This window comes from Geotrypetes seraphini, chromosome 5 (assembly GCF_902459505.1).
Source record: "Geotrypetes seraphini chromosome 5, aGeoSer1.1, whole genome shotgun sequence".
Classification (NCBI taxonomy): Eukaryota; Metazoa; Chordata; class Amphibia; order Gymnophiona; family Dermophiidae; genus Geotrypetes; species Geotrypetes seraphini.
Window position 1 is genome coordinate 127,564,877 of NC_047088.1, and position 25,135 is coordinate 127,590,011.

Consider the following 25,135-nt stretch of genomic DNA (forward strand, 5'->3'; position numbering starts at 1 on the left):
CCGGATCCTGGCTCCAGGAAGACAGCAGACCTCCCTCGACTGCAAATCAGGTCTACAAATTGGTCCTTCCGAAGGGGGGGTGTCGAGCAGCGAGAACAGTAGCCGATGTTCTGTGTTCGGGATCCTCCTGAGCCCCCTCTGTTTCATCCTCGACAGTTCCTTCTTGAAGGAAGTGAAATCTGTTTTTCAGGGAAAGTTGTGGGGTTGGTGTAGAACTGCCCTGTTTGAGAGAAAAAGAAGAAGAAAGTGAGAATGGGGGGGGGTTTCTTTGTTTGCCAGTAGAAGAGGTTACCAGCTGCCAGGGACCGGCATCTCTAATCATTTCCTGTAGGCACTCATTAGGAGTTTTCCACCTGAACCATGTACACTGATTGGATGTCTACTGAATGGCAGTGTTTCCCCCCCCCCAACACACCCAACCTATTTTTATCAATGAGTTAGTACACAGAACCATTCCTCACCTGATTTTAACTTGCCTGTAATTTGATTCTACAAAGAATTAACTTTAGCTCTATGAGTAAACCCTCTCAGATGTGTGAACACATCCATTTTACTTACATATCCATTTTTCTACCAGCAAAATTTCTACCAGCATGGTCTTTATCAGTCTTATCAGTCATTTTTGTCAGCCCTGTGGAATGGAGAGTAGGAGATATCAGAAATAAAATAACTATTATAAACAATAGCACACAATGAAAGCCCATAAAGAGAAGTCAGTTTTTGCTGGTTGGTTTCTTTAGTTCTATCATAAGGACACCTAAGTAGCTTACAAAATATCATTCTCACCTGGACTTACTATCTGAGCTGCTTCTAGAAAAGATAAAACAACATATTAGAATGACATGTAGCTTGTTAATGGCTCTGTGGAATAGAAAGAAATGGGAGGCAGAGATAGGAAAAAAAATGTAAAAGACTAAGACAGAGTAAAGTCTCAAACATCTGCATAAGCAATAGGACAGAATAGAAAGGAAACACTGCTTACCTGAACCTTCTTATACCCATGCACGCCTATGTAGCGTCTGACGTCAGTATGGCGGGAAAACGTTCAACCACTACGTGACGAACAAAATCTTGAGAAATTTAAGAAAAGCCTAAAAACTTTCTTATTTCGAGATGCATTCTCTTCCATTTAATTTCTGTTCTTTGTAATTTAATTTTTCGCTTTCAAAAACATTCAATATATCTTATCCCCATCCCACATGTTTTTTTCCCAACCCCTCTTTCTTCTTTTCTACTTACAATGTAACTTCACCCATCCACTCCCTCTCTCCTCACTGTCAAGTCTGTCTTGTTATTGTTTTTAATGTTCACTTTATAATATTTAAATAACTTAATACTCTTTGTTTTCAATTGCTTCTACTCTTAACTGTCAATTTTTTTTAAAATCCATTGTAAACCGTCCAGATATTTGCTTGATGGTCGGTATATTAAAATTTAATAAACTTGAAACTTGATAAACTTTATGCCTATTGGGCGCCGTTAGGGTGCGGTTGCTTGTCCCGCTTCCTAACCACGCCCATTACACCTCATTGGGTGTGCTATGGGGGTGTGTTTGAACGTGTTCTACAAGTAGCCTGAAAAGATGGCTGCACCATGCAACATGGCTCCAAAACGGAAATCGAATTTCTTGCATGGAGAGTTGCAGATATGGAAAATGGAGGTGAGGCAGACCATGACATTATGAAAGCAGGGAGAATAGTGGGTGTGGGCATCTGTGTATAACCTGGCCTGGCCCCTTCTTTTCCCTAACAATTGATTCCCCTCCACACTTAACACAAAACCTAAGTCCTCAACAATCCCTCACACCAACACCCAGAAAAATCCATAAACTAAAGAAATACAGATAATGGGGGTGGGGAGGAGTGTCAAAGGCAGAAGGGATTATAAAGGAGAACAGGCAAGTCATAGCACAAAGTTTCATCATTGAGGAAACGGAACACCACAAACACCAACTCACATGAGGGGGTCTTACATAGGAAAAATGGCTGTGCCAAAGCTTTCTATATACTAAGCACGCCTAATTAGCGGCTGACGTCATAGGAACCGTTAGGATTCAAATCTAATTGGATGTGCATTGGATGTCGTTTTGCCATATACAGCTGTAGTGACGTAGTCATTTCCTTCACATCTCTAAGCTTTGATACGAAGCTCTATGTTCTAAACAAAGTTACCTCTATAGCTCTATGCCTTAAGGCATTGCTTTTCATCTTCCATACATCAGGGGGTTCAAGTCTTGAGTAAGGTTAGCAAATAGTTTATATTCATTTCTCAGCCAGGACACCTGGTAACTCTTTAGCCTTGCCTTTACATATCAATATTTTGCTTCAGCTTTTATTATCTGCAGCCATTGTCTAATATTTAATGCAACCTGTTCTCTCTCATGCTGAACACCGTCCCCCACCAAAAACATCCCCCCCTAACTGGATCATTCTTCAACACCTGTCCAAGCCCTCTGAAGTTTGATTTAACTCATAGCTGTTGACCAATGCCTATATTGCATCAAAAGAAACACATTCCTATAGAATGGCTTGTAGTTAGGAGCAAATGAAAGTATCTCATGCACCTGTGGCTGCAGAATGCTGAGGAGAAACAGCAAATTCCACCACTTCTGAGAACTGTTAGGATGCAAGGAAACAAAAGTGAAGGTGAGGATGGGATTTGAACCAGGGTGCTTGAGAAGATGGACAAGGCGTAATAGAGCACATTAACCAGGTGATCCACAAATGTCATCTTGCTGTCAGAGGAAAGGTTTCCTCTCATCACTGCTTAGGATGTCCGAGCCATGGTAAGTAGAAAATAGGTTTGCCTGGACAGGGAAATATGCACCTTACAAATGGCAAAGTCCACCATGTAGACCCTGTTATAAGAGCTAATAGGAAAAAACTAGGACCTTATTAAAATGAGCAAAGGTGGGAGTCGAACCGGGGAGTTTCAGAGGTCGGAACAGGAGCATTACCGTGTTGAGCTAAAAATGCTTTCTTGTGCTTATAGCAGTTTTGATTTGCATATACCGCTTCTTATAGGCAGTTAATTCTGCTAGGAGACAAAACACTGCAGTTGTATATTATTGTTTTTTCACGATTTCAGAAATGTATACTTTACCATGATAAAAACTAACAAAGTATGCCATGTTTAAAAGGAGAAATATAAGATGAGTTGAACTCAAATTCTTAGCATGGAAGGGGGAAAAGTTTATTTTTCTACTACACAGCAAAGTTGTACAGTAATGTTATATTCAACTCCTATAAGAAGTGGAAAGCATCATCAAGGTGCACCTGGAAGGTAGATATGCCACAAGTAAAATACAGGCTGGGAGTTGAACCCTCAAAGGCCGGAAGATTGGTAGAGTGCCTTTACTCACTGAGCTACAGCACCTTTTGCTCCAATGTCTCTGGCTCTCTTGTCATATCATATCTTAGTGAAGTGCTAAGGGGAAAAGGAGTTTAGCTATAATCTCATAGTAGGCTGAGACAAAAGAGTGGTAGCTCAATGGTTAAAAGCGCTGCTTTCACTGAGCCCCAAACCCATATTCCCAAGTATGGTTGAATACATGTGAGGTGGAGCTCCATTTTTCTAATGTCCAACCCAGACCATGCTCACACGCTAATCTTCATTCTAAGCACTGTACTAATGGATATATGACTGTAAGTAATCTGTTCCATTTAGGCGTCATACCTGGAAAAGTGGTGTTTTTTTGCCCTTACCGATCAGCGTCATTTGTGCTGCAATTCCTTAATACATATTTGATATTTGTTTTCTACCAGAAAACCTTCCAAATCTTTAGGCATTCCTTTGCTTAAACTTATTTGAGTTGATCCTTAAAATGATCTCCACAAATTCTCAGCAGCCTGTTCTCTGTTATCATAGACCCCCCCTCCCCCATCCCAACAACCATGAAAAACAGCAAAGTCCACCATATATATAATACTCCTTTGAGAACTAATAGGTAGCAGTGCAAAAGAGGGATGGTGAGAGTGGGAGTCGAACAGGTGACCTTGAGAGTTCAGATGAGGCGCATTAACCTGTTAAGACAGAAATGCTTTCTTTGAGTTGAGTGTGACATGATAGCTAATAAGCATAGGCAGCTCAGTCAAGTATGATATGAAAGGGTGGTGAGATGGACCTAAGTAGAAGCAGCTGTAGCTCTATGTGTTAGGAGCCTGTGCTCCTAACTCACATCCAGAGGTTGTGAGTTCTACACCCAGCACATCTTTTAATTGTGGCATACTACTTTGAAGGTGCAGATTGATGAGGTCACAATGAGGTCAGTTTTGTGCAACTGAAGACCTCCATTTTGCAATGAGGGAAGCTGAATGTTAAGGTGTGTATCTGTTTATTCTCTTTTTAAGTGTTGATAATGTGTGCAATAATATGTTTTTGCTGTTTTTTCTTTGCTTTCAAAAGAGAGCCGATTGCAGTGCTGTTTGTTGAGAAAAAAAAGGGGGTTGTAAAAGCCATGTGTAAATGATATTATTGTTTGGGCAGAAATGTGGTTTGTTATCCATGCAATATAATGTGTTCTATTGATATGGTGTCATTATATTTATTAGGACAGAGAAAAAATGAAAATTACCTATTCAAACTCACTATTGGAATTATTGATGAAAAAACACAGCGGACGTCTGCCTCGCGTCTAACAAAGAGCCGCAATTACGAAAGTTGAAACAGCATTGAAATCCAAGTTAGACCAGGGTTTCTTACGCCTACATAATACACGATATTTAGACGCAGTTCGCCGCTCAGGTAGCGCCTATCTAGCATCTCCATTTGTCACGCCCATGGCACGCCCACGGAACGCCCACGTCCAGATTTGGAGACGCGACTATGCTTTCTATAGACGTCAGTCCGTCAACTACCTTTTAGGGACGTCTATGTGCCGTCTATTTCCCAATTAACACTAATTAAGACCCTTAACTCCGTAATTATTCACTTACTTCGGACGTCTAAAGCACGCCTAAGTGTAAATGCAGTAATAGAGAATTTACCCCTTAGTGTCTAATAGTCATCATATTTGTATTAGTGCTATTAGTAAGAGGAACGTCACTTAGCTTAATAGTGATTAGTTCATCTTTTCACCTCTCCCGACATGCATGTTTCAAAAAAGAAACTTTTCTTCAGGGTCGAGGTAAACTAAAATAACAAACAGAATTTGCTCTGTAATCCTTAGACTATCCTAACAACATTTAGTGCCTAAAAATGAAGCAAACAGGCATAACCGCCAATGCTTACCGTTTGTGGGAGCAATTCAGTCTGAAACCTTAGCCGCAATTTGAACAAATGTCATTAAATACAGCTGGCCCAACGCACATCGCAGAGCATATGACATCATTCAACGCGTCGTGCGGGGCTCAGCTTCAAGAGAAAAGAAGTACAGCTTTTAGCTTCAAAAAAGAAGCCAGGAGTATAGAATTCTCTGTGAAGTCCTCACAAGATGGATAACCATTCTATTTCTTCATTTAATCCCTCAGGGACTAAGGATTTGAGTCTAAAAATCCATTTTTGTTCTTTAATGGCTAAAGCTTTCTGTATATTTCCTCCCTCCCACTCTACTGTGACCGCATCCATAATTCTCCATTTGATATCTGACCAAGTGTGCCCCATCAATTGCCAATGTTTTACCAATGGGGCAGTGTCCCTTTCAGTGCGTACACGCGATTTGTGCTCATTTAAGCGAGTTTTCATTGATCTCATCGTCCATCCAACGTAAATCCTATTGCATGGACATTGAATCAAATAAATCACCCCAGTGGATTCACAGGTAGTGGAGACATAAGTATGGTATGTATTTCCTGTTGTTGGATGAACCCATGATTTCCCCTGTGAGAGCTAAAACACACCACTGACATCTACCACATACAGTATGGGCACCCCTGTCAACATTATCTCTATAAGGTTTATTTTTCACCATTTCCCCAATGTTCTTGGTACATTTATAGGAAAATACTGATCTCTCCGGAAATTCTGGTACAGCTAACCTGGCCACATGCCAGTGTTTTAATATTAGCTTATTGATTTTCCAAGACAATGGAGTGAATCTTTGAACAAAGATTAAGCCTACCTCTTCTTTAGTCTCATGGTAGTTCAACAATAACTCTCTCTGTGCATATTTAGCATGTGTGTATGCTTGCTGGATAATATTCACTGGATACGTCTTCTTCATTGGATACTGGACAGCAATCACATTGTGTGTGCACGAAAGGAAAGATGTTAACATATCACCTCTATACATTTCATCTAATTTATACTTAAATGATTAAGAATGATAAGTGTTCTACTCTATTAAAAAGATCTCTAAACAAGATAAGCTGTCAATCTTGAAGCTTTACAGATTCTACCTAGTTCTGTTCTGTGCAGTGCTGCTGTCTCTTGGCGGATTTAAGGTCATTATATTTATTAGGACAGAGAAAAAATGAAAATTACCTATTCAAACTCACTATTGGAATTATTGATGAAAAAACACAGCGGACGTCTGCCTCGCGTCTAACAAAGAGCCGCAATTACGAAAGTTGAAACAGCATTGAAATCCAAGTTAGACCAGGGTTTCTTACGCCTACATAATACACGATATTTAGACGCAGTTCGCCGCTCAGGTAGCGCCTATCTAGCATCTAGCATCCAATGCCTCTAGGAGGCATTGGATGATAGCAGGTATAAGGACTTAAAATGATGTTATTTCAAATGGTGAACTGCTTGATTTTACACAGTTGCAACATAAATATGGTCTTAATAAATCACAAAGTTTCAGGTGGTTGAAACTGAAACAGGCCATTCAGACAGGGTTCCCTGAATGGAATAATCTTAGTACGCAATATATTCTGGAATTGTTATGCTTTCAGGTGGACTTTCTAGGACACCAGACCGCACAGTGGTATATGACTTTAGCATAGAGCATCTTGGACCCCAGTTATATATTATTATTCATACTAGGATAAAATAGCAGTGGGCATGAAGGGAGGTAATTCTATGTATCATAAAATAAAATGGAAAGATTGTCAAATGATGTATTTAATGAAGTAAGAATAAATATGATTAAAGAATTTTTAAATTCTTTATTCATTTTTTAATCTTACATCAAGTGTACAAATAATAAAACTTTTTAAATTAAATACATCACTTGAAATTCTTTAATAGTTCATTGCTTCAATTGTGTACCTTACTTGTTAGTTAGTGGGATAGCACAATAAAAACTACGAATAACTGTCATGGTTATTGATGTCATGCTAAGATAAATATATTGTATCATAAGATAATGCCACAGTCAAATTACATCTTTATTACTTTTCAATTCTATAACTGCATCCAATTATACATCCAATTAATATCAGACATCACATGATACATAATCTTAATATCATCAATCACCCTTCCCGCGCTTTTACCATGTGGGACAACTGAGCGCAAGAAGGGTGCAAGAATGACAAAAATTTGATGCTGAGCAGTAGTGGCTCGTGGCCAGTAAGGGGTGATGTCTATGGGACGGTAATGGAATGGACATCAGGACATGATAGTGCAGTATTTTTGTGGAATGTTTCTACAAAAGTGTTGTTTTTTTCGTATGATTCTGGGTAACTCTAGTTAGATACAAGCATATGTGTTAGTTAAGGCCATGTTAAGGCCATAGAAGCGTACGAAAAATTGGTGAATAAAAATCTGAATATGTATATAGCCAAGGCCAGAAAAACACACTACTGATTAATATTAAGGAAAAGCATAATAATATTCTTTTTATGTACTTTGCTATTAGGCTAGATCATAAAGGAAATCAGGATATACATGGACTCCATTTTGTTCTCTGTCTTTCTGTATCTGTTTGGCTGAACTCCATTTTGTGTTCAACTTTTTTCCCTGTCTTTGTTCAGAATTTTCTGCATCTAGCATCGTGGTTCTAATTGATACCAGATGTGCCTTAGGCTGGGTAGGAAGAGCATATTAGAATTCATATTCCAAACTGAGATATAACATGTATGAAATATGAATGACCGAGCTATGAGGTTATGAATGTTTGGGGCCCCAAGTATGGATGGATGAAAGAATATATATTTAAAATGAAATGGTTTATAAAAAGAATACTGAGAAAGGATCCTGAACACGGCATCTGGAAATGGTTAAGTTAGAAAGGCTTCTGTGTGAAGATCGATGTAGTTTGAGGCTGTCAGCTTGGGGAGAGGGGGAGGCAGCCCCTCCTCCTCCTTCTCCTTGATTGCCTTTTTCAGGGCAGGCTGAGAATATTTCAGCACCCTTTTAACAAATGCAGAATTCTCTTAATATACCTTTGAGAAAAGGATAAAAGGAATATTGGATATGTTATAAAATATTAATGTATATTCAGAAATGAATGTAAACAAACAAATATGATTTGTGAAACTTTTAAACATATAAAGGAATTTTCTTTGTCTAACTTTAAAGACCACCTCTGTTTTTGGTTGGTCCACGGGCCAATGATGTCAAACTGAACTGAAGGTATATATTAGGGAGCTTCGAAGTATCGAGTTGAGCTCGTTATCAGAAGGCCAGCATTTTGGCAACTATAACGACCTCCTGCGAATGCAACTATTCTTTCAACTATTCTTTTGAGTTTCATGATTGAAAAATAAAAACAATAAAATTAAATATTTTGGTACATCTTGCGTTAGCGTCATTTTCCATGTTTTTTGTTATTTTTCACACCTTGAGTGAAAGCTAGCAGCTTAATTGGTAACTGCAGCTTTATGAGTGTGCTGGCGTCCAATGCCCATGCTCAATGTGCACATGCGCGCTTATCATTCCATGATAACCAACAAAACTTTAATTTGAACAAGTTCACTCTGAGTTTCATTATTATACCATCAATTTTTTTGCAAAGGGAGCAACATTAAAATATATGGTCCGCGTGCACGTGAACCGAATTTATAAACATACGGAAAATATTAACGGTTCATAGTCAATTGCGCTTAAAGTTTTATTATTATACCCTCGTTTTTCTTGCGATTGTGTAGGGCGCATCTTATATAGCTTGCAAAAGGAGCGACATAAAAATATACAGTCCACGTGCGCGCGAACCGGAAATATAAACATACCGACCAACAAACTTTAATATGAACAAGTTCACTCTGAGTTTTATTATTATACCATCGATTTTCTTGAGATTGTATAGCTTGCAAAGGGAGCGGTATTAAAATATACGGTCCGCGTGCACGTGAATCGAAATTATAAACATACAGAAAATATAAACGGTTCATAGTCAATTGCGGTCAAAGTTTTATTATTATACCTTCGTTTTTCTCACGATAGTGTAGCGTGCATCTTATATAGCTTGCAAAAGGAGCGACATAAAAATATACGGTGCGCGTGCGCGCGAACCGAAAATATAAACATACCGAAACTATAAACATACCTGTAAATGAAAAAATGTGGAAGTACGTTCGCTCTCACCAGAGGCGAGAAAAATCCGCGCAAGACAAATATTCATTATTGATGAAGTACTAGCAAAACCAGATCTTTACCTATAACGGACACAGTCAGGCAGCGAAAGGAAGGCGGCCTGTTCAGAGCACATATATAAAGAGGAAACGTAACCATAGTAACGAAAATGCATTCACGTGACTTATATTCAAAACGCAAAGAGGCAAGGGAACCATACTGATAACTGGTGACGTGATGACGTGTTCATGTGCTTAACGTGCGCGTGCCCTTTGTTTGCCAGGCGCCATCTTGAGGCGCGCTGAATTGTCATTGCACTGAATTATCGTTGCGCTCAATTGTCTTGCGCTAAGTTATGCTTGTGCTCAATTGTCTTGCGCTGAGTTATACTTGCACTCAATTGTCTCGCACGCTATTGTCTTTACGCTGAGTTGTCTTCGCGTTTTTGTCGGCGCGCTATTATCTTGCGCGCATTTGACCTCTCACCAGTCAAGGCAGGTCCAAAAGCAAAACAACAGCAAACAGGTTAGAGGCAGAGACTGGAAACACGAGGCGTCTCATACACCAAAAGGTACGGACACCTCCAGGCCTCCACCAAGCTGCAGCCTCCTGCCAGGATGACCCGGTAAAGACTCAGGAACACAAGACCACCTCCTCACCACCAAGAACTCAGGAAGCATTAGAGGGTTCAGACACCGAAGGTAGGGCATCCAAATAGGCTTGAGCCGCTTCCACAGTGTCGTACGTCTTCCACCCGGTTCCCATCCAGATCTTCAAAAGCGCCGGGTAAAGCAGCATGAAACGCTGTTTCCGATCGTAAAGCACTGAACAGACCAGGGAAAATTGCCGGCGACGTTCTTGTAGAGCCGGGGAGTAATCTTGAAAGAGCCTGATCGGGTCCCCCTCATAGCAGATGGTGTTCCTCTTCTGCTTATACTGCCGCATCAGTTCGGCCTTGTGAGCATAATTATGGACTTTAAAAATGACCACCCGAGCATGTGCACGATCATCCGCCCTCCTGCCAAGGCGTTGCGCTCGCTAGAGCCGTAAAGGGCCCATACCAAAGGGTAGTGGAAACTCCACCTGCAGCCAGAACTCAAGAGCGGGCAACAAGCGTGAATTGGAGACAGCTTCAGGTAAGCCCACAAGACGAAGGTTATCCCTACGAGAACGGTTCTCCAGGTCGTCAAGTTTTTCTGATTGCCGTTGTAATTGTTCTCGGAGGGAAAGTACAGCAGCAGCAGAGGAAGTGTGAACATCCTCGACCAGCGCCACCCGCGTCTCCAACTCCTAGTCGTGTCGGTCAACAAAGTCTCCCCGATAACTGCCCAGAGAGTTGATCAAATCTGGATTCAAGGACATGCACCACTGACACTGACAGAGCCTCAATGTGCGCCTCAGAGAGGGGAAGCGCGGGGCCCGATTCCACTGCCGCCATCTTCGGGTCAGTTTTTTGTAGCCGCGCGTCTTTATCTTTATCCTTCCTCGTTCTCCCACTCATAGCCGGGCTCGTATGGGTGACAAACTTGTCCATGTACCACTCACACCCTGACGTGTAGGAAGTAGGGACTTAAAAAGCTTCAAAAGTTAGTAAACATGATTATGTTTATTAACTGTTCTTGAGGTGCGTGGGTTTTCCGCATGCTGACTGCTGTTCTTTGCTCTCCTGCTGCACCCACAATGTTTAGCATACAGTGTGATTTTAGATCACTTCTTTTTACACATGGTGTTTTCCTGATTCTACTTATTTCTAAGTTGCATATACTGTGTTTCCAGTGTTTTTTTGGTGCTTTGCAAATAATGTACATTCCTATGGCTTATTTGATGTATGTCTCTAATACTGTATGCCTCAGACATGTCACAATCTATGTCCCTTAATATCGTCTCTTTGAATACTAAAGGGCTCAACAATAAAGTGAAACTTCAAAAAACAATGGACTATCTAGAACAACTGAAACCCGATGTCATCATGCTCCAAGAAACTCACCTAGATGAACAAGCTTCTGAAAAGCTTCACCCGGCTTGGGCTCTACCACCATTTTATTCACCTGCTATAAACAAGAAAGCTGGGGTGATCACCCTTCTGAGGAAGAGAAGTGAATTCTCGGTCATATCATCCTTAAAGGACACTAATGGAAGATGGGTCAAGGTAACATTTAGCTGTAACGCACAAAGATATACCCTACTCAATATTTACGGGCCCAATTTAGATGTTCCTGATTTCTTCCATGCCATTACAACTTCTGTCCTGCAGGATGATGACTCTCAATTAATCATGGGAGGAGATTTCAATATGTCTAAAGACAGAAAATCGAGCTTTACTTACAGGAAACCCAAAGCATGGTTTGCGTTACAGAACCTCATTACCACTCTTCATCTACAGGACATTTGGAGAATCACACACCCAGAGGATGAAGCCTTTACCTTCTTTTCTCATCCACATTTGTCGTATTCCCGTATTGACTTTTTTCTAGTGAGCAACACGTTACATTCATCCATTACCAATACAGCTATCTTGCCCATTATAATCTCAGATCATGGAGTCATTACAATGAGTATGTCTCTTACCTCTCAACAACTTCCCCGGAAACAATGGAGATTTAACTCCGCTCTACTTCAAGATTCCTCTTTCACAGAACATATTCGAAATAAGATAAAAGAATATTTCAGTTTTAATACTCCGGAGCAAACCTCTTGGTGTTGCTGGTGGGATGCTTTTAAGGCTACCATCAGGGGCTCCATTATTGCATATACCGCTAACATGCATAAAATTAGGAAGCAAGAAACGGATAGGATGGAAACGGAAATAAAAAGACTGGAGTCTCTCCATCAACAGACACCGCTGGACATCAATATTCTAAGACAGCTCTCCAAGTGTCGTTTTCAATATAATGCCTCATTAAGTCATCAAGCTTCTCAATCCATACTACAGCGTTCTGCTACTTATTTTTCAAGTAACAACAAAGCGGGTAGATTGCTAGCAACCTATCTGAAGAAGAAATCAGACAAAATGACCATTGCCAATATTCAATTGGACGATGGCAATGTACTCACTGACCCATATGAAATTTCAAATGCTTTCATGGAATATTATCGTAAGTTGTATACTACGCAACAAGATGGAGAGCTTCTGGATTCGTCTTTCTTGGATGAGCTTCCACATGCGATGCTGTCTGATGTGGATAATTGCAGTCTCTCGCGTCCTTTCACACTGGATGAACTGTCGCTTACAATCCACGATATGGCATGCAACAAATCTCCTGGACCCGATGGACTGCCAGTGGAATTCTACAAAGCATTCCAGGACGTTATACTTCCTCACTTTATGGCCTTTCTGGACCAGGTTGTAGCATCAGGAGAGGTTGAGGGCACCTTTACAGAAGCGACCATAATTGTGTTACCAAAATCTGGTAAAGACCCGAAATTAATTGCCAATTATAGACCATTGTCACTCATAAATGTGGACGCAAAAATATTTGCTAAACTACTATCCTCTAGACTACAGTCAGTCATTTCCAAACTCATACTGAAGGATCAATGTGGGTTTATCACTGGCAGGTACTCTGAGGACAACACCCGTATCTTCACTCATATTATTCATCATGCTCAATCGCGAACTCAGGATCTGATAGCTGTTGGAATTGATGCTGAAAAGGCATTCGATAGAATAGAGTGGCCTTTCCTGTTTCGAACCTTATCCTGGTTTGGATTTTCCGAGGAATTTATACGTTTAGTGAGGGTCTTGTACTCATCACCTTCCACTAGAACGTCAATCAATGGTTCCCTCTCTCAAACATTTCACCCATCTAGGGGAACTAGACAGGGGTGTCCTCTGTCGCCCCTGTTGTTCAATCTGGCCCTGGAACCTCTCATAATAGCTATACGGAACAACCCAGATATTCATGGCTTCAACCTTGGTAACAGGGAAATAAAGGTTTCTGCGTATGCAGACGACATCCTACTCTATATCACACCTTCATCTTTCCCTACCATGCTGTCTGTTATAAAATCATATGCTTCTATCTCTGGATATAAATTGAATACAGCTAAAACGGAAGTCATGCCTATCAACTGTCCTAGTGTGGAAGGTGAGATTACTACATATGGGGTACAATGGTCCAGGTCTTGTATGAAATACCTGGGTGTGTTATTCGGTCCTACGATTGCAGAAACTACTCAGCTCAATGTAAATTATCTACTGGATCTCACTAAAAACATCACGAGTTGCTGGTCCCCGCTAAATCTGTCGTGGTGGGGTCGCTTGGAAACGATTAGAATGATGATACAACCAAAAATCAATTATGTACTGAACATGCTTCCTTTTCATTTACCATCTTCATTTTACAAAGCTCTTGATACTATACTTTCTAAATTCTTATGGAACAAGAAGCAACCACGTGTCGCTTTACTTAAATTGAAAGCATGCCGCGAGGACGGCGGAGCTGGATTTCCAGACTTTCTAAGATACCATAATGCCTTCTTGTTACGTCAATGGTTTCATACATATAATGTCACTAGAAATGAAGAAGAACCGGCCTGGCTTCAAGTTGAACGCACCCTGTATGGAGAATCCCGTTTGTCTCTTTTGCCCGGATCACTCTTGACTCAGGTAGAAAAATCTGACCCAGTCCTCTCCTCCTATATGAAAGCTCTTCATATGGCAGAATCCTCTTTATCGATCAAGTGGGTTGACTCTAGCCTGATACCATTATGGAAAAATGATTTGTTTAGAATCCAGAATTTCACCATATCATGGAGCATCTGGCAGGGATGTGGTATTTGGACTGTTCAGGACTTGATAGACGGAGACGCATGGATGTCTTTTGACAACTTGATGCTCAAATGGAACTTACCAAAGACACAAAGATATTAATGGTTACAATTACTCCACTGTATGCGGAAAGCTCTGCCTAATGTCCTCACCTCCCCGGCCACTCCAAGTTTATATGAGTTGCTGCAAACAATCTCCGTGTGGTCTAACAGAGCTTCCACTTGGTAGAGAACCATCTTATATCCTGACTGCAGACCTGCTGCTGTTACTGAAAGTAAATGGAATGCTGAACTGCACCTCCCTTCAGATGCCATTGACTGGCCCATGGTTTGGTCCATGTTATTCAAATCTATACGCTCTGCTTCAATGTTACAATCCATGTTCTTTCTTATGCACAGGGCTGTTTGGACTCCCATTTTATCTCACAAAATTGACCCATCTACCCCTCCCACTTGTTGGTCTTGTGGTCAACACACAGGTTCTATTGAACATATGTTATACTCTTGCTCTCACCTCACTGTCTATTGGACCAGAGTATGGGAGACAATTTGTGAAATCCTACATATCTCTGAGCCACTGTCGTTCCGGATTATCATTCTTCTGGAGAAAGGGTTACAGTCCTCCCTGGTTGCTCCTGAGGGTAGATTACTAACCATTATGTTAGTAACAGCAATTCAGACTGTGCTTGACTCTTGGAAAGATTTAACACAGGTAGAGTTTCACACTTGGTGGAACTCCGTATGTATATTGAACAAATATGAAAAATTGTTGGCTGAAAGAGCTGGTTTTCCTTCCAAATATAGGGCTATTTGGGCGCCTTTGGTTAAATATTGTGACACTTAATATGTCTGCTTATTTCTCCTATGACTGATAACATCCCAGTTATATACATTTTGACTATACAAAACGCTTATTGGATTCATACAATACTATGTTTGTATTTTCTCCTTTTTACTCGCTGGTTCCAGTATGCTCTTTCAGTGCCTATTACACCATGCTGTATAAGTGTATCATGCTTACATATTGTTTTGTTTGTTTGTACTTACTATAAAATTTTCAATAAAAATATTGAAAAGAAAAGAAAAAGCTTCAAAAGGGGAAAAAGAGGGCTAAAGGCCCCAGAGCTCCAGCAAGACACATCTTGCTCCACTCAGCACATCACGTGACCAGTGGCGTACCTAGGGTATGTGGCACCCGGGGCCCATCATTTTTTGACACCCCCCCCCCATATAAAAAATTTTTTTTTTTTTTTTGCAATAACCATGAAATGGAATAAATGGTCAGAATAGAAACAGGCAGTGAAAATTTTCTTTTATTGAACCTCATATATGTAACCATTATTCCAAACATAACATAACATAAATTATGTCTAAATTGTCATGACATTAGAAGTACATATGGAGTAGTTGCAGGTGATGCTTGGGACAGTTCTGATTGTGTTAGTTCGGTTTTATGTGTTTTTTGAATAGAAGGGTTTTTATTTCTTTTTGAAGGTTTTGCAGTCTGTGGTTGATATCAATTGGTTGTAGAGTTGGGGGTCGAGTGTTGCAGCTCGAATGGCTAGGAGGTTGTCGAACAGTTTTTTTCTTTTGATGTTTTTGGTTGGAGGGTGTGTGAATGGTGCACAAGTTCTCCTATGTCTGTTTGAAGTGGATTGAATTATTTAGCTGAAGAAATTAGTTACCCCCCATTCCACACACATTAATTCTCTTCCATTTTTGTTCCCATTATAAAAAAACACTGATAAGTTCCCAGGAAAAAAATACATTAAAATAAGTAAGTGAAAACAAAGGCCCCTACAGATGAGAACATAACATAAGAATAGCCTAACTGGGTCACACCAATGGTCCATCATGCCCAGTAGCCCATTCTCATGGTAGCCAATAGTGCTGTCCGATTCAGAGAAAAAATATTTCATTCGATTCGATTCACCCTGTTGAATCGATTTTTCGATTCGATTCACTGTTAATGACACCGCTTTTTAAGTTTAAACAAAGTACAACAATAAATTTCACAACAACAATAAATTTCACAAAGTACTTAAAAAAAAAATTACATTTTTCCATTAAAGCAGTTCTGGAGACATTTGCTTGAACAGTCTTTTTTCCCAGTCCATAAGCAAGCAATATGAAAAAGATTTCCTTAATTATCTACTCAAACATTTTTGCTATTTACTTTCATTGTACCTAGACTATTATTCAGTAGAAAAAAATTTAGTTTGTTCAATCAAGCAGAACATTCACTCATAGAAGTCCAATGTCCACACAGGATTTGATTGAACAAACCAAATTTTTTCTACTGAATAATAGTTTAGGTATACTGAATAGCAAAAATGTTAAAGCCACACAGAAAAGCAGTAAAAGTCAATAGGTTCTCCAAGTGGGAACAACCTGATGTCTCAGCACTTGAGGAAAAGACCACGTAATAATGTTTATAAGATAAATCATATAAATGATTATACTGAAGCAGGGTGTCCTCAGCGTGAGAGGTAAGCGAGAGGAGAGAATTCTCCAGCGCTTTACACAATAAGGCACAGGTTAATCACCCTCTGCCTGCAGTGCACACCATCATAGGACACCTCAGGTGTGCTCAAATTAATCAATGTGATAAATTAAACAGTAATAAACAATTGGTCAATCACAAGAGTGCAAGATCAAACAGGTTGTTCCCACTCAGAGAACCTATTGACTTTACTGCTTTTCTATGTGAGTAGATAATTAAGCAAATTTCTGATAGCCTACAGAACTGATTCTCACCTTCCATCCCCAGCCCCCAAGACTTACCAGACCCCCCCCCTGCCGATGTATTTACTTACTGCCTGAACTGGATATTAAATCGTGGGGAAGAGAGGAGAAATGCGGGGAAAGAGCCAGCCAAAACTAGTATTTGTTGCTGCTGAGTGCACCAATCCAGGGCAAGCAGACGCTTCCCCCATGTCTTAATAACAGACAATGGACTTTTCCTCCAGGAATTTGTCCAAACCTTTCTTAAAACCAGCTACGCTATCTACTTTTAACATAACTTCTGGCCACTTCATTTTTAAGCTTATATCTTTCCTTCCAAACAGAGACCTTGCTAGATGTCAAATACAGCACAAGGTAACTTCACACGGACTTAACTGTGCAGGAAATGAATATCCTCATACACCCACCATATAGTGCAAAAATGTGCAAAGGTCTGTTTTTTTCTTTCGATCACTACATAGCCTAATGCCACACAAGCAGCGCTGTTACAAACATATTCTGAAGGTCAATGCTAAGGTTGACAAAGTTTCCTTCCTTGGACCAGAAGGAGATACTGACAAACCACTGGAAGAGATTCTAAAACAACTACCCAGAAATAACACCCAAAGACCCACTCAGTGTGTGAACCAGTTGAGTGGAGTGGACTAACTGGGGGTGGAAATGGGCCCAGAGTTTGCTCAGCAGAATTTCCCAGACTACCTCTTCCTCTCAACACACTGACATGCTACCACCACCACCAACACTAGGAACACCTCACCGAGTATGCCAGCAATGCTTATAAACTTTATAAAACACATTATTATATTTTCTTATAAAGCATATATTTTAACTGAACTCAGCCTTGCCATTCACAAAAATAGAAAAGTTCCCATTTCAAGCTGTCTCGTGTACACTTTTCAAATCACAAAACAGAAATCACAAAACTTTTGTAATCACAAAACAGAAAATAAAATTATTTTTTCTACCTTTTGTTCTCTGGTCAATATTCAAATCTTGTTGGTCCCAGGCTCTTGTTGTCTTGCTTGCCAGGGTCTCCTTTCTCCGTGCTAACCATCCGTCTGCCATCTCTGTCCTCCCCTTCCGTTTCCCTTCCCTCTCTCGGAGATCTGGCATCTTTCCTTTTTTTGTCTCGATCCACAGATTCACCTTTTCTCAACTCCCCACCACCCCAGGATCCACCATCTCTCCCTTTCTGTTCCCAACTATCCTCCTATCCAGTATCTCTATCCCCCCTCCACACCATCCCCTGTTTCCAAGTTCTCTCCCTTTCTGTTCCTTCCCTCCCTAAATCCCATTATGCACCATCTCTCTCCCACTCCTCTGTTTTTAGACCCATTATTTCTAACCCCCAAAGTCTGGCATATGCACGTATCTTTGAACCCCCCCCTCCCCCTCTGTGTCCTTTTACACCCGGACCCCCCTCCCCCGAAGGTCTGTCCCCCCTCCGAAGGGCTACCCCCCCCCCCCTGAAGGCCTGCACCCCCCCGAAGGACTTTACCTCCCACCCAAAGGTCTGTCCCCCTCTGAAGGCCTAAACCCCACACCTGAAGGCCTGCACCCTCCCCGAAGGATTGTACCCCCTACCCGAAGGTCTTTCCCCCCCTGAAGGCCTGCACCCATCCCGAAGGCCTGCACCCACCCTGAATGCCTGCACCCACCCCGAATGCCTGCACCCACCCCAAAGGCCTGCACCCACCCCAAAGGCCTGCACCCCCCCCGAAGGTCTGTACCTCCTGAAGGCCTGCACCCCCCTGAAGGCCTGCACCCCCCCCCTCGAAGGCCTGCACTCCCTTGAAGGTCTGCACCACCCCCGAAGGCCTGTCCCCCACTTGAAGGCCTGTCCCACCCCCTTGTAGGCCTGTCCCCCCTTTAAGGCCTGCCTGCCTGCCTATCCCCCCCTTGAAGGCCTGCACCACCCCCCTCGAAGGCCTGCACTCCCTTGAAGGTCTGCACCCCCCCCGAAGGCCTGTCCCCCACTTGAAGGCTTGTACCACCCCCTTGTAGCTTCTCCCCCCCTTGTAGGCCTGTCTCCCCCTTGAAGGCCTGCCTGCCTGCCTTTCCCCCCCTTGAAGGCCTGCACCCCCTTGAAGGACTGCACCCCCCCCCCCCCGAAGGCCTGCACTCCCTTGAAGGTCTGCACCCCCCCGAAGGCCTGTCCCCCCCTTGAAGGCCTGTCCCACCCCCTTGTAGGCCTGTCCCCCCCTTGAAGGCCTGTCCCCCCTTGAAGGCCTGCACTCGCCCTTGAAGGTCTGCACCCCCCCCGAAGGCCTGTCCCCCCCTTGAAGGCCTGCCTGCCTGCCTTTCCCCCCCTTGAAGGCCTGCACCCCCTTGAAGGACTGCACCCCCCCCCCGAAGGCCTGCACTCCCTTGAAGGCCTGCACCCCCCTGAAGGCCTGCCTGCCCCCCTTGAAGGCCTGCACACCTTGAAGGTCTGCACCCCCCCCCGAAGGCCTGTCCCCCCTTGAAGGCCTGCCTGCCTGCCTGTCACCCCCTCCCCCTTGAAAGCCTGCTTGCCTGCCCGCCCGCCCCACCCTGAAGGCCTGATGCCCCGACCCACCCAGAAGGACCGCTTGCCCCCCTGGCCTCCCCGCACCACCTATGAAGCAGCCGCAGCAGGATCGCGAAGTCAGCGTCAGCGATCACTGCGCTGCTTCCTGCGCCACGGTCCCGCCCCTCCTCTGACGTCAGAGGAGGGGCGGGATCGCGGCGCAGGAAGCAGCGCAGGGATGCTGACGCTGACTTCGCGATCCTGCTGCGGGCTGCTTCACAGGTGGTGCAGGAAGGTCAGTGGGGCGAGCGGTCCTTCGGGGGTGGCGGGGGACTGAACGGCAAGGCCGGGAACACCCCCTTAGGGCTGGCACCCGGGGCGGCCTGCCCCCCCCGCCCCCCCCCTAGGTACGCCACTGCACGTGACCTCACTTAAATCAGTTATAAAGGTAGCTGTATACTGCATTATAAATAAATGTCTGCAAGGCATGAAGGAAGAAGCCTGCAGAGCCTGCTTAATACGAGCTGGGGGGCAAAAACACCATGATTGCTTGATGTGGATGCAAAAGGATATACAACAGAAACTCAGGAAAACTTGTGACATGCTATGCCTAGAGCGTGTGGTAAATGTAGTCACTTTTGTAGGGTATAAAATGAAAATACTGATGCTTTGTAATGAAAGCATTAATATAATCATTGATTTAATCAGAGATATTAAGACCTTTATAAACGGGCCACGACTGCTCAATAGATTGGTCAATTTCATGAGAGATGGTGAATATGTAGAGATTGTAAGTGATTTAATCTGTGACACTGATTATAAATCATTATTCAAAAGAAATGTTTTTTTAAAACATGTTTTTCTTGGGATTGAGGGAAATATAGTATGTAACTGCTTGTTTTGTTTGTATAAAAATGTTTAAAATATTTATTGATGTAAAATAAAGATTTTTTTAAAAATTACAAATGGGTGGTGTGTTTTAGGAATGGCTAGCCACGTGAATTAACAACCCAAACTAAAACAATAGAAGGTGTGACAGGTTCTAGGCACATAGGGGTCATTTTGATATCTAAAATGACTAAACATGGCAAACGATATGTTTCTGTAGCAGAGGCCATAGACATACAATAAAGCCTTTGTGAATGGGTAACTTCTGTAGAGAGTTGTAAGTGTATAAAAATACGCAATGACAAGACCAGCAAGCGTTCTGGTATTTGTGGATATTACACCGGACCCCAGATACCTCAACTGCTAACATGATGATTAGAAAAGGGGTTATCTTTTTTTTTTTTTTTCCTGTCTCTGAATCTATCATTGCATTTAAAAACAGGAGTGGGAATCTGATGGTAGAAATAAACTACCTCTTACCAGAAAAAAGACAACAGAGATTGTTAAAAAGTAAGTAACAGTTGATTTATCTGGCACGTATGTTGCTGATTTGTTTTTATTTTTTTTTTTAAACAGCATCTACAAAACGTTCTTTTTACGTTATAATTAGACCAAGAAACGGCTGAAGAACCGACACCTTCTAGATCAATAAGTTCTAACCAACAACCGGTTCCTTACCGGAAACCAAAAGATAAATGAAATAGTAGATATCCTAGTTTTGTAAGGAGACTAGTGTTAAAAGAAAATGTCATTACTTTTATAATGGTTGATCAAGAAAATATTAGGCAATCAGATCCCTTAAGGGGGAAAAAGTATTAACGGTTATGCTATGTTATAAATTGTAGATCAAAAAAATGTTAGAAAGTCACAAGAAGATACCGTGAAGCCGACAGAAAAGTCTAACAGGAAAGACACAGCGAAAACGTCTCAGAGCCGGACAGCACAGAAGGAGAATGTTATGAAGTTGATAATTATTCTGATAGCAACAATGTGTCAGAGGATGGGTCAAATAAGGGTGTATTAGGTCCTTCTGAAGATTCTGAAGATGGGATTGTAAACTGGACAAGTTTCATGGTGTACTTTATTCAGAAGAATTTCGTTTCATTAATTTAGACAGTATAACATCATTACGTGAGGCTCAAAATGCCATACGCCAAGGCATTCAACATATCATGGACGATATTAGCAACAGAGTTTCGCCCAGTGACTACGTACAAGTGCATCTACATTCATCGCTTTTTCACAACTTCTTGTTTTCTGGTAAATTAGGTCCCGAATCGCTAGATGCTGATGATTTCTTAGACCAGGTTTCTAAACTCCTTCAAAGTCACAGAGAAATACAGGTCTGTGATTTATTCCGTGTTGTACTTGTAATAAGAAACAAGGATGGTGGGGCCCATAGGGTGTTAAAATCTATACTGTTTAGCCAGATTTTGCAGAAAAAAGGATGTATTTAATAGATTTGAATAACAGACAATAACCTGTGTTTTGCCGGTAGCCTTACAGCACTTATGTCCCCCGTAAAACTCACAGATGCTGAGCTGTTAACAGGTGCTGAAAAGCTACATAATGATTTGGGGTGGTCGGTATATAAAAAAGTTATGCTCGATGAACAACATTTAAAGATAAATATAAGAGTTGTGTTTTATACAAATTCGTGGTATTGCTTTAAAACATCAGATCAACACCACGAGTTTGTATAAAACACAACTCTTATATTTATCTTTAAATGTTGTTCATCGAGCATAACTTTTTTTATATACCGACCATCCCAAATCATTATGTAGCTTTTCAGCACCTGTTAACAGGGGGACATAAGTGCTGTAAGGCTACCGGCAAAACACAGGTTATTGCCTGTGTTATTCAAATCTATTAAATACATCCATAAGTTGGAAGATCTAGAAGATAGATCTCGGAGGTGTAATCTAAGAATCAGGGGGGTTCCGGAAGAACATGCTTATTTGGATACTCGCAGAACTGCTTTGGACATTTGTAAAGACATTCTCACTACTGCAAAGTCAGGTATGGGACAGGTACCGGAGATTGAAATTGATCAGGTGCATAGGGCTCTGGGTCGTCCTAAATCCAAATTACCTCGAGACATTATTTTGTGTCTGGGAAACTTTTGAATGAAGGAGGAAATCTTTCAAGCAGCAAGAAAACTAAAGGATTACAAATGGAATAATTTACGACTGGATATTTATCAGGATGTTGCGGCAGTTACTTTACGAAAAAGGAAGGAGATGCAAGAGGTGACTACTTATCTTAAAGAAGGTATTAAATATAGATGGCTGTTTCCTTTTGCTTTGGCTTTGACAGTGGGAGTAAAACTAGTCGTGTTCAAACTGTAATGGAAGCTTGGACGGAGTTAAAAAAAATTAGGAGCTCCTAATCTTCCGGTGATAGATATAACTGGTTCTTCCGGATGGCGTCGACAAACCAGAGGAGCTTCTGCAAAAAGTACAGGAAGTCAACAGGTTTAAGAAGAATTATTGCCATTCCTGGACTTTTTTTTTTTCACATGTAGTGTGAGGATGTTTTGTGGATTGTGAAGTTAATTGGTGTGGTTTGAGTGTTGTTTGAGTGCAGAAAGTGTTTTGAATGGATTGCTAGGGTTAATATTGGTGATGGAAATAGTGGTGGGTCTGTCTGAGAGTAGTAAAGTGTGTTGAAAGGGATGTTCTGAAGGTGGGGATTTCTTAGGAGTTTATCTGGAAGTTGAAGTATTTTGGAGTGGTTGGGATGATGAGGTTACTTATTTCTTGTGATCTTAGGATTTATATGGTAGGTCTTGAGACCAGTGACCAAAGGAACAGAGGACATAAGTAAACACACAGAACAAGTGAAAAGAGAAAAGAAGAAAGAAGAAAAAAAAGTGAAAAAAGATGGAAAACCACCAACAACAGCAGGCCCGCAAAAACTCGGGAGTCTTCACGGAGCAAAGTCCAAGGCCAGGTACCCTTAGACCAGGGGAGCCCCCGTCACAAGCCTCTCACACAGTCAAGGACTCAAGGTAGCCTGGCATCAAAGAAAGTGATGGGACCCGGGGCGCTCCAATGCAGGTCAGAACAAATTCAAGGAGACAGTCCAAAGGCCCCCACCAGCCTCATGCAAAGGAGAAAAATCTCCAACCTCCCGCAAGGCCAAGAGTTCCCGACAGCATGAATCCAAGAGTCCAAGGTAGAAGTCCAACAGCAGCCCTACTGCACCGGCAGCTTCTCAATGAACCTCTTCAATTTGTCCACCGTGCTCAGGGTAGGGAATCGATTTTCGTGAGTAAGCCTCACCTTGGAGGGATAGAGAAAGGCAAATCTGATCCCCCGCATAACCAATTGCGAACAGTTATGGGGTAAGGGCTTTGCGCTGCTCAGCAACCTTGGTAGAAAAGTCCTGGAACAGCAGGATCTTGGCTCCTACTAAGATAAATTTCTAGATTTTTTGAACAGGTCCAAAAGACACGCCTTGACCGCAGAGTTATGGAATCGAGCCAACACAGGTCTCGGGTGGCCAGTCCCATCACCGTTGCGGCGCTGCCCAACACGATGGACCCGTTCTACCACCACAGGACCGGCTTGCTCTGGTAGGCCCAGCTCTCTCGGCAGCCAGCTCTCCACCACGCGGAGAAGCTCAGGGTCTTTCACAGATTCCGGGAGCCCTATGAGACGAAGATTCTTCCTGCGGGCCCTGTTCTCCTGGTCCTCGACTCGTTTCAACAGCTGATATACGCGGGTCTCCAAGGAGTCGAGTCGAGCATCCGTGACCGTCGCCCGATCCTCCTGGGTTGACACGCGCTCCTCCACCTGCTGGATTTGAGCCGCGTGGCCAGCCAGCGCATCCTTGAGCTCATCCATAGAAGTGTGCAGTTTGGCAAAGTTGTCATCCAGCAGCTGAGATAAATGCCGCATGGACACGTACAGCACCTCGTCCGGGGAGCGATCTACCGCTGCCTCCATTTGGGTTCCTGCCATCTTGTTTGTCTGGGCATTCCTCATGCCGCTAAAGTGAGGAAAGCGCCACACGATCTACAGCCTATCACCAGTGCGCGAGCAGGGTCGGGGACCAGAGTATTTGAAAAATTACTGTAGTAAGATTTATGGTTCACTCAGCAGTTTTATAGACACGTTACGTCTCTGTTAAGTTTGTCTAGGGAAAACCATAAACTCTTATCCAGGTCCAAATATCATGGTCTATTTATACGACACAAAACCCAGGCTAATGAGAAATACTTTTATTATGAAAATAGAAAAATATAATTCACAAGCCAGTTGCAATATCTAAATATTGATCACAAAATATCTGATTACACAAATGAAACTCAGTACATAATTATCACAATCTAATTGTTAGACAATTAAGTAATTCTACTTGTTACACCCACACTAAACAATTCCTTATAATAATAATAATCCCTGATTAGCAAATGATTATATTATCACCAATGGAGCTTTACGAAACTTGTCCTTTATCACAATTGGATCCTTATCTAACCCAGCTGATAAGAGTGTAAATTCTGTATTCTCACCTTAGGATCAGCCGCTCAGGCGAAATTAGGTGGAAAGGAAACCTTCTTGTTAGCTTTGGAAGACGTCAGAAATCCTGTTGTTAAAGGTACACGTGTTGACAATCCTTGGTGAGGCTAGAAATCATCAGCAAACAAGTCTCGTTTAGTGCTGAATTCAGAGCTGTTTAAAAAGTCCGAATTTCTCTCTCTTAGGCAGAGAGTCACACGAGGTAACTTACAAGTCTAATTATTAAAAGAGAAAAGTTACGTGCAGACACCTGTGTGAAGATGTGAGCTACCCCGCACCTCAACATAGACTAACTTATTAATTAATTAGCACCGTC